This window comes from Octodon degus, unplaced genomic scaffold, assembly GCF_000260255.1.
Source record: "Octodon degus isolate 3935 unplaced genomic scaffold, OctDeg1.0 scaffold00238, whole genome shotgun sequence".
NCBI lineage: Eukaryota > Metazoa > Chordata > Mammalia > Rodentia > Octodontidae > Octodon > Octodon degus.
The window spans coordinates 2,215,209-2,223,272 of NW_004524814.1; the positions used below are offsets into that span (position 1 = coordinate 2,215,209).

The window sequence follows — 8,064 nt, forward strand, 5'->3', positions numbered from 1 at the left end:
CCAGGAAATGTAGTTCAAGTCCTGGTCCCAATCACTCTAAAAGCTTTATTTTGTGTCAAACAGTAAATTTGCTTATCAAACGCAATGTGATTCCAAGGTTTAAAACCCCTTCCTGCTTCTTGGGCTGCCGCCCTTTCAGTCCTCTCCTGCATGAGAGCAGACTGGGGGGCCCTGAGCTCAGTAATAAACGGCTTTCCAAATTCCAACCTGGCTGATCTGGTTCCTATTCTGCGTGACCCATAACACAAATATATTTCTGGCCAGGTTAAACTATGATGACTTTTTTTTTTTTTTTTGGCGGAACTGGGGATTGAACTCAGGCCCTTGCACTTATCAGGGAAATGCTTATTCCACTGAGCCATCTCCCCAGCCACCTATGACAACATTTTTAAGTTTGTAATTATGAGAGACTGGTCAAAACTTTTGTAAGTCAATTAGCACAGATCTCTTAGAAGAGGAATGTATGAGTCCTGGAACCGGAGACTGCCCGCAGAGGTGGCTGGGGTTGGGGGTGGGGAATTGAGGGGAAAAGAAGGTAAGCATCAGGCTTCACTGGAAAGGGCAGTATGCTGGCTCACTCCATGGGCTGTTATCTTTTCTTTAGCTTGATGGATAGCAGAGGGAAAAGCATGCACCGTTGGGGAAAAAATGAGTTATTAATTGATTTTTTTAGAGTGAGATTTTTGGAGGAAATAAAGAACTGTGATTGGATTGAAAATTGGTGGGGGTGGGGGTTAGTGAGGAATGTGAGGAATGTAGACCGACTAGGGAAGAGAGGAAGGCGGGGGAGGGAGGAAAGAGAGTGTAAGGTATATCTGCAGTTCCTGAAAGTTAAAGGGGTTAGAAGGTAAGTTAGAAGCAGCGGCTGTGGCTGAGATGAGAGCCCGTATCACGGAGACAGGGGCAAGGTCTCCCGTGGAGGGTTCTGCGGGTTGGGGTGTAGGGCAATCTGGTCTGACTGAGAGAGATTGTTAGGTGGGGGAGTTGTCCCTGGTTTTAAGCGACTGTGGATTGAGATGTTGAGGGAGGGAGGGACATCCTCAAAGAAAAAACCAACCCAAATACAGGGATATCCTGCCATTTCCCGGTGTGGTGACAGAATTTTAAACTTTGAAGAATTAGTGGATCAAAAGTTTTTGCTATAGGTCACTGGGTTTTACCATCTTGCTTATATTGTGGCCAAACTGTCTGACAGTAGAAGATTAATCATTTAGGTTTTATGGCCTCCCAGAGGTGGAGGGAGCCAAGATTACAGACCAAACATCCCAATGGGGTGCCTTTTGAGGGTTGGGAATGAGTATTTTTCATAGTAACTGAATTAAAAGGTGAGCCAAAGATTAGGGCAAAAGCCCAACATCACTTCCCATTAAAAAGCTGTCACATTTTTAGCCTGGAGTAAGTGCGAGAGAGGGCTAACACCCACTTAATCAGTCACTAGAAAAAGTGGGAAGCCAGGGACAAGATGGCCAAGGAAGATGAGTGGGGACCATGACTTGAGCTCATGATTTTCAAGATGAGAGGAAGATACGAGGCAGGATTTCCCAAGACAAGGCTCACCTGTGTGGATTAAAATTGGTTGGTATTGGATGCAAGCTAGCAATGGCAGGCAGTAGCGGCAGAAGCAGAAGGCAGTTCAGTGAGGGAGCTCAAAGCAGGGGCAGGGGGTGCCCCAGGAGCTGTTCCAGGTCACAGCACCAAAAATGACAGGTTTTTGACAGTGTTGCAGCAGAGAAACAGGCAGAAGTAAAAAGGGAAAGGGGCTTTATTATCAAGAGAAAAGGGCTTTATTATCTTGGAGGACACAGAGAATTTGGGAAGACAAGGAATTCTCTGGATTGGAAAAAAGGGAGGCTGAGGCTTTTATGGCCTTTTGCCAGGGGTGGAGTTTGAGGGGGACGTTTAGATACACCTGGGGAGCTGACTGGGGCCTTCCCTGAGGTGGTGGGAAAGGTGACAAGAAATCGCATCCTGGGCTGAGTTGGAGAAGGGGGGGAGGTGGTCTCTGGGAAGATAAGCTGTTGTTTAAGGGCTTCAGCCACAGGGGATGACCACCATAATTCACCAATTCATACTATCATACCTATCAATGAGTACTTTTGGGTTTGGGAAGAAATATTTCCCATAATGACCAACTTAAAGGTGAGCCAAAAGCCAAAGCCAATTCACAACCCCAAAGAGTCATCACTGTTTTTTGGGACATGACAGAGAAATGTCTATTAGTCCCCATGGATCATGACCCAGAGGACAGAGGGAACGTCCCTTGAGGATGTGAGGGTACCCTGTGATAAGGGGAGTCCTGATATGGGCCTACAATTCACAAGAGAGAATGAGAAAACAAGGCAAGAACTCCCAGAGGGAGAGGCAGCTCACCTGTGAGAATCAAGGTGGATCATTGTTGGATGAAGGCCAGCAATGGCAGAGGTGGGGATGATGTGGAGGCTCATTGTAGGGGGACGTGGCCCCTTATAGCTGAATGCTCCAGTGATCTGAGTCATGTCACCAGATGTTATAAATTTCCTTCCTCTGGCCTAAAAGAGAAGTGGGAGAAAGTTAAAGAAATCCTCTATCACTTGGCATGGGAAGGCTGCTGAAGAATCAAGGACCCTTGGGCAGGGAGACCAAGAATTTATTGGGCTGGATTGGGGGGTGGAGCTTATATGGGTGGTACAGAATCCTAATAAGCACTGACTGGGGAAGGCTTGGTGCATGAGGCCAAAATAAAAGGGGAAGTTTGAGATTAACCAGGGGGAAGAAGATGGAAGTTAGTCTAGGAGCAACATACTATTGGCTTAGGATCCCCACACCATGCTGATTCACCACTATGATGACCTGGGCAACTTTTGTAAGGGGGCAGACCCATCACAGTGAGGCCATCCTTAGCCATGATACCTATTCTTTTTGTGTTTTAAGCATTACCATCAGGTGGATCAGAAAATAAGTACTTTGGGAAAAACATGCCCACTGAAATGGTTTGCCCATAACCTCAGCAATACTTATTTCCACTTCTCATGGGTTTTATCACTGGCACAGCAAGCAAACCAACCAATCAGCCAAAACAACACTGCAAAAAGCCCTTAGGAGAGGTGCAACACAGAACCACAGTTGGCCAAGTGTTTCTTGGAGAACTTAGCAGAGTACACAGGACTGGAACACGTGGATCCTCTGAGGTGGCTTGGAATGCCCCCCTCACCCACACTGCCTCCCTCATTCCTGCCCATCCTTCCTCTCTTGAGCTGGCATGGGCCTCCAAGAGCAGGTGGGGCTCTCAGGCTCCTGCTCCACCCAGGATGGTCATGAAAGAGGCATGACCTCAGCATCAGAGTCTGGATCTAAATTGTGGGCATAGGTGCTAGTTAAAGGCAGAATTGTGCCCTGGTGGGCAGAGCTAGTACAGCTGCCCAAGCCTCCTAGGGGTCCTGCATCTCCGTTGCCCACAAGGCATTCAGAGGAGCAGCCAGGACCCAAGTGTGAGGAGTGCTTTCCATACAGGGCTTGCCCACACCAGCCTTCATCTCCCAGATCAGTGCAGGACCAGGCCACTGATGCAGCACTTGCAAGCTGGACCCACACAGTGTAGGATTTCTGCTATTGATGTTAATTTGCAGGCTAGGGGGGAAAAAGCTTGTGATTAATAAATGAAATCAGATGTTACAGTGATCACGTTCATAACAGAGAATTTGTACTTGTACATGATAGAACTTGTTTTTCCCCCTTCTCCCCTACCCTCCCTCCAACCTCTCTTTGCCTTCTGATTTATAAGTTTTGTTTCCATTCTTTCCTACCCCACCTTTTTTCCTTTTCCGTCTTTTTCTTTCTTTTTTTTTTAAACCAGTAATCAAACCTAGGACCTCTCACTTGCCAGGCAGGAGCTGTCCACTGAACTATGTCCTCGACACTACCTGTCTTTCATTTGCCCCTCCTTTGTTTTTTGTTCCCCTCTCCATTGCCCATTTGAAAATTTCCTTCCTATTTCACAATACTTATTATGCAGTTTGATCCTTATTTACACTTCTGGTTTCACACACCAGAGAAACAATGTGGTATTTATACAAGTGTGACCAATTTATTTCAGTTAAGAGAATAGACAAAAAACAACAACAACAACAAAAAACAAAAAACCAACAACCAAACAAAAAACAAAACAAAACAAAAAGAAGAGTATAGACCAAAAGTGCATCCATTTTCCTAGAAATGTCTCATGTACCCTTTTTATAGCTGAGCAGTACTCTATTGTGTATTAAAAAAAAAAAAAAAAAATCTTCTTTATCCATTCATTGGCTGATGGGCACTTGGGTTGTTTCCAAGATGTAGCTATTATAAACTGCACCGTAATAGACATGGATGTGCATATATCCCTGTGGAATGATGTTTTAAATTCTTCTTGGAAGATACCTGGAAGAACTGCTGGGTCAAATGCAAACTCCAATCTGGTTTTCTTTCTTTTTTTTAATTGAGAAAAAAAGTACATATTTAGAATTAGCCAGCTGGACTCTGTTTAGATGATCCCAATTTTGTTGGCAACATCCAATGCATCATAATCAGGAGCCAGTCGAACATATGCCTTCTTCTCGCCATCCGGCCTGATTAGGGTATTGACCTTGGCAACACTGATGTTCTTTACAGCTTGTTTGATTTGGTGCTTTTTGGCTTTGACATCCACAGTGAACATGAGTGTGTTGTCCTCAATCTTTTTCACGCCTAACTCTGTGGTCAGGGGGAACTTGATGATGACATAGTGGTCAAGCTTGTTTCTCCTGGGGGGGCTCTTCCGAGGGTATTTGGGCTGCCTCCAGAGCTGCAGTGTCTTGGGATGGCAGAAGGTGGGCAATGTTTGTATCTTCTTCTTTTTGTGGCTGTGGATGCTTTTCAGCACAGCCTTCTTGGCCTTCAAAGCTTTTCCTTTGGCTTCAGCTCTGGGAGGGGCAGGGGCTTCCTTCTTTGCCTTCGGCACCATCTTGGTAAAAAGGCTCTCCTAACCTCATTCCCCAATCTGGTTTTCTCGAGTAAGCTTCACACAGATTTCCACAATAGTTGTACCAGTCTTCACTCCTACCAACAGTAAAGAAGGGTTATTTTTTCCCAGTGCCTTTACCATTTTGTATTGGTTGATTTCTTAATAATAGACATTCTTTACAAGTGAGATGGAATATCAGTGTTGTTCTAACTTGCATTTTTCAAATGACCAGTGATATTAAACTTTTTTCGTATATTCATTAGCTGTTTGTATTTCTTCATCTGAGAAATGTGTATTCATCTAAGATGTTCATTTTTGGATTGGATTTTTAAATTTGGGAGGCCTGATTTTTTTTTTTTTAGTTCTTTGTATGTTCTTGATAGTAATCCTTTGAGGAACAGCTGTCAAACACTCTTTTCCCCAGAATGTGGGTTATCTCTTTACTCTGTTGGTGGTTTCCCTTGCTGTGTGAAGGCTTTTTAATAAGATGAAATCTTAAGTTATTCTTTATGATAGCTCCTGTGTGACTGGGATTTTGTTCATAAAATCTGTTTACATTAATGTATTTAAGCATTTTACCTATTCTATCTTCCAGCAGATTTAATGTTTCTGTTTTAATATTTAGATCTTTAAACCATTTGACTTCAGTTTAGTACATGCTGATAGATATGAGTCCAATCTTAATCTTTGGCATGTACGAAGGCAGTTTTTTTTAGCACCATTTATGAAAGAGGCTATCTTGGGCTGGGGAGATACCTCAGTAGAATAAGTGCTTGCCCGGCAAGCGCAAGGTCCTGAGTTCAATCCCCAGTACTGAAAAAAACAAAAACAAACAAACAAAAAAAACCCAAAGAAGCTATCTTTCTTCCAGTGAATGTGATTAACATCCTTGTCAAATAAAAGGTGGCTGAAAGTGTCTGGCATTATTTCTGCATCTTCCAATCCATTCCATTTGATCTTTGAATCTGTTTTTTCCAGCATCATGCTGTTTTAATTATAGTAGCTTTGCAGTATAATTTCAGTTTTCTTTTTCTTTTTTTTTTTTTTTTTTTTTTGGTGCAGGGTCTCACTACACAGCCTATGTTAGTAGTTATCCTCCTGATTTCTGCCTCCTAAATTCTGGGATTACAGGCACGTGCCACCACGCCTAGACTCCATCACTGGCTCAGTGCACCCAGGGGCAGGACCAGTGCAGCAGGCGGAGCCACAGATTGCAGTATAATTTCAAATCAGGGATTGTGATGCCAATTGCCTTGCCTTCATTGCCCAGATTTTCCTTTGCTCTTGTAGATCTCTTTTGGTTCCAAATGAATTTTAGGATTGTTTTTTCTTATTCTATGATATATGCTGGGATTTTGATCAGAATTGCACTAATCCTGTATATAACAGCTTTGGAAGTAACATTTTCACCATATTGATTCTTTCTAACCAAGAGAAGGAGATATCTTTCTATTTTCTGAAATCCCTTTTTTTCTATTTTCAATTTCCCTTTTCAGAGTACTGAAATTTTCAATGTACAGGTCTTTTACATTGTTAGATTGATTCCTGTCTTTCTTTTTTTTTCCCCCCTTTGGATGCTATTGTGAAAGGTGTTATTTTCTTAATTTGTATCTCAGCGACTTTGTTATTCCTGTAAAGGAAGGCTTTTGTTTTTTGAGCATTGACATTATATCCAGCTACACAACTGAATTTGCTTATTAAATCTAGCACATTTTTAGTGGAGTTTTGGAGGCTTTACATGTACAGTATCATGTCATCTGCAAATAATGATAATTTAACTTAATTTCTTATCTTTATTTTTATTATCTCTCTCATCTGCTTGCTTTGGCTAAATTTTCCACAACTATTAATAAGACTGGAAACAGGACACATCCTTCTCTTGTTTCTTACCTTTTTTTTTTTTTTTTTTTTTTTTTTTTTTTTTTTTTTTTTTTTTTTTTTTTTTTTTTTGTGGAACTGAGGATTGAACTCAGGCCCTTGCACTTGTTAGGCAAGCACTTATTCTACTGAGCTATCTCCCCGGCCCCTCTTGTTCCTGACTTTTAAAGTGAAAGCATTTATTTTCTGTCCATTTAGTATGATGTTGGCTACTGGTTTGTCAAAGATGGCTTTTATCAGATTAAAGTAAACACCATCTATTCTCCTTTGCACAAAATGCCCGGTAAAGCTACAAAAAGCATCCCTGCTACAGAGCAGAAGTTGCCACAACCCCAGGCTGAGACAGGGTCTGGAACAGAATCTGACAGTGATGAATTAGTACCACAGCTCAAAGAGCAAGATTCCATACAAGCAACCACACAAGTCCAGCTGGTGGCAGCAGATGAAATTGATGAAGTAAAGCAAAACAGAGTCGGAGTGAAAAGAAGGCACAGAGGGCTATGTCCAAACTGGTCTTTGGCAGGTTACAGGAGTTACTAGAGTCACTATTTGGAAGTTTAAGAATATCCTCTTTGTCATCACAAAACCAGATGTCTATAAGAGCCCAGGTTCAGATACCTACATTGTTTTTGGGGAAGCCAAGATTGAGGATTTATCTCAGCAAGCACAGTTAGAAGCTGCTGAGAAATTCAAAGTTCAAGGTGAAGCTGTGTCAAATATTCAAGAAAATACACAGACTCCAACTGTACAAGAGGAGAGTAAAGAGGAAGAGGTTGATGAAACAGGTTTGGAAGTTAAGGACATAGAGTTGGTTATGTCACAAGCAAATGTGTCGATGGCAAAGGCAGTCCAAGCACTGAAGAATAACAGTAATAATATTGTAAATGCTGTTATGGAACTAACAATGTAATCATTGGAAAGGAGGACCTTTTTTTGTGTTTCAAAGGTCACTGCAGCTTGGTTTGAAATTTGTACTGCTTCTATCACTAATAAAGTTATGACTTATTGGATGGAAAAGAAAAGATCATCTATCCTGATTTTTTATATGATTTTTATCATAAAATGGTGCCTGAGTTTTTCAAATATTGTTTCTGGATCCATTGAAATGATCATATGGTTTTTGTTAATTTGGTATAGTACATGTACTGATTTACATATATTAAATTATCCCCACATCCTGCAATAAATCCTACTTCGTTATGGTGTACAATCTTAATGATTTGCTGCATTCT

The 8,064-nt window shown here is 41.8% G+C and overlaps 1 pseudogene; it reads left to right on the forward strand.

Annotated features, from left to right (window-relative positions):
* The first annotated feature begins 7,108 nt into the window (after nucleotides 1–7,108).
* LOC101575287 lies at nucleotides 7,109–7,742 on the forward strand (annotated as a pseudogene).
* Nucleotides 7,743–8,064: the final 322 nt, after the last annotated feature.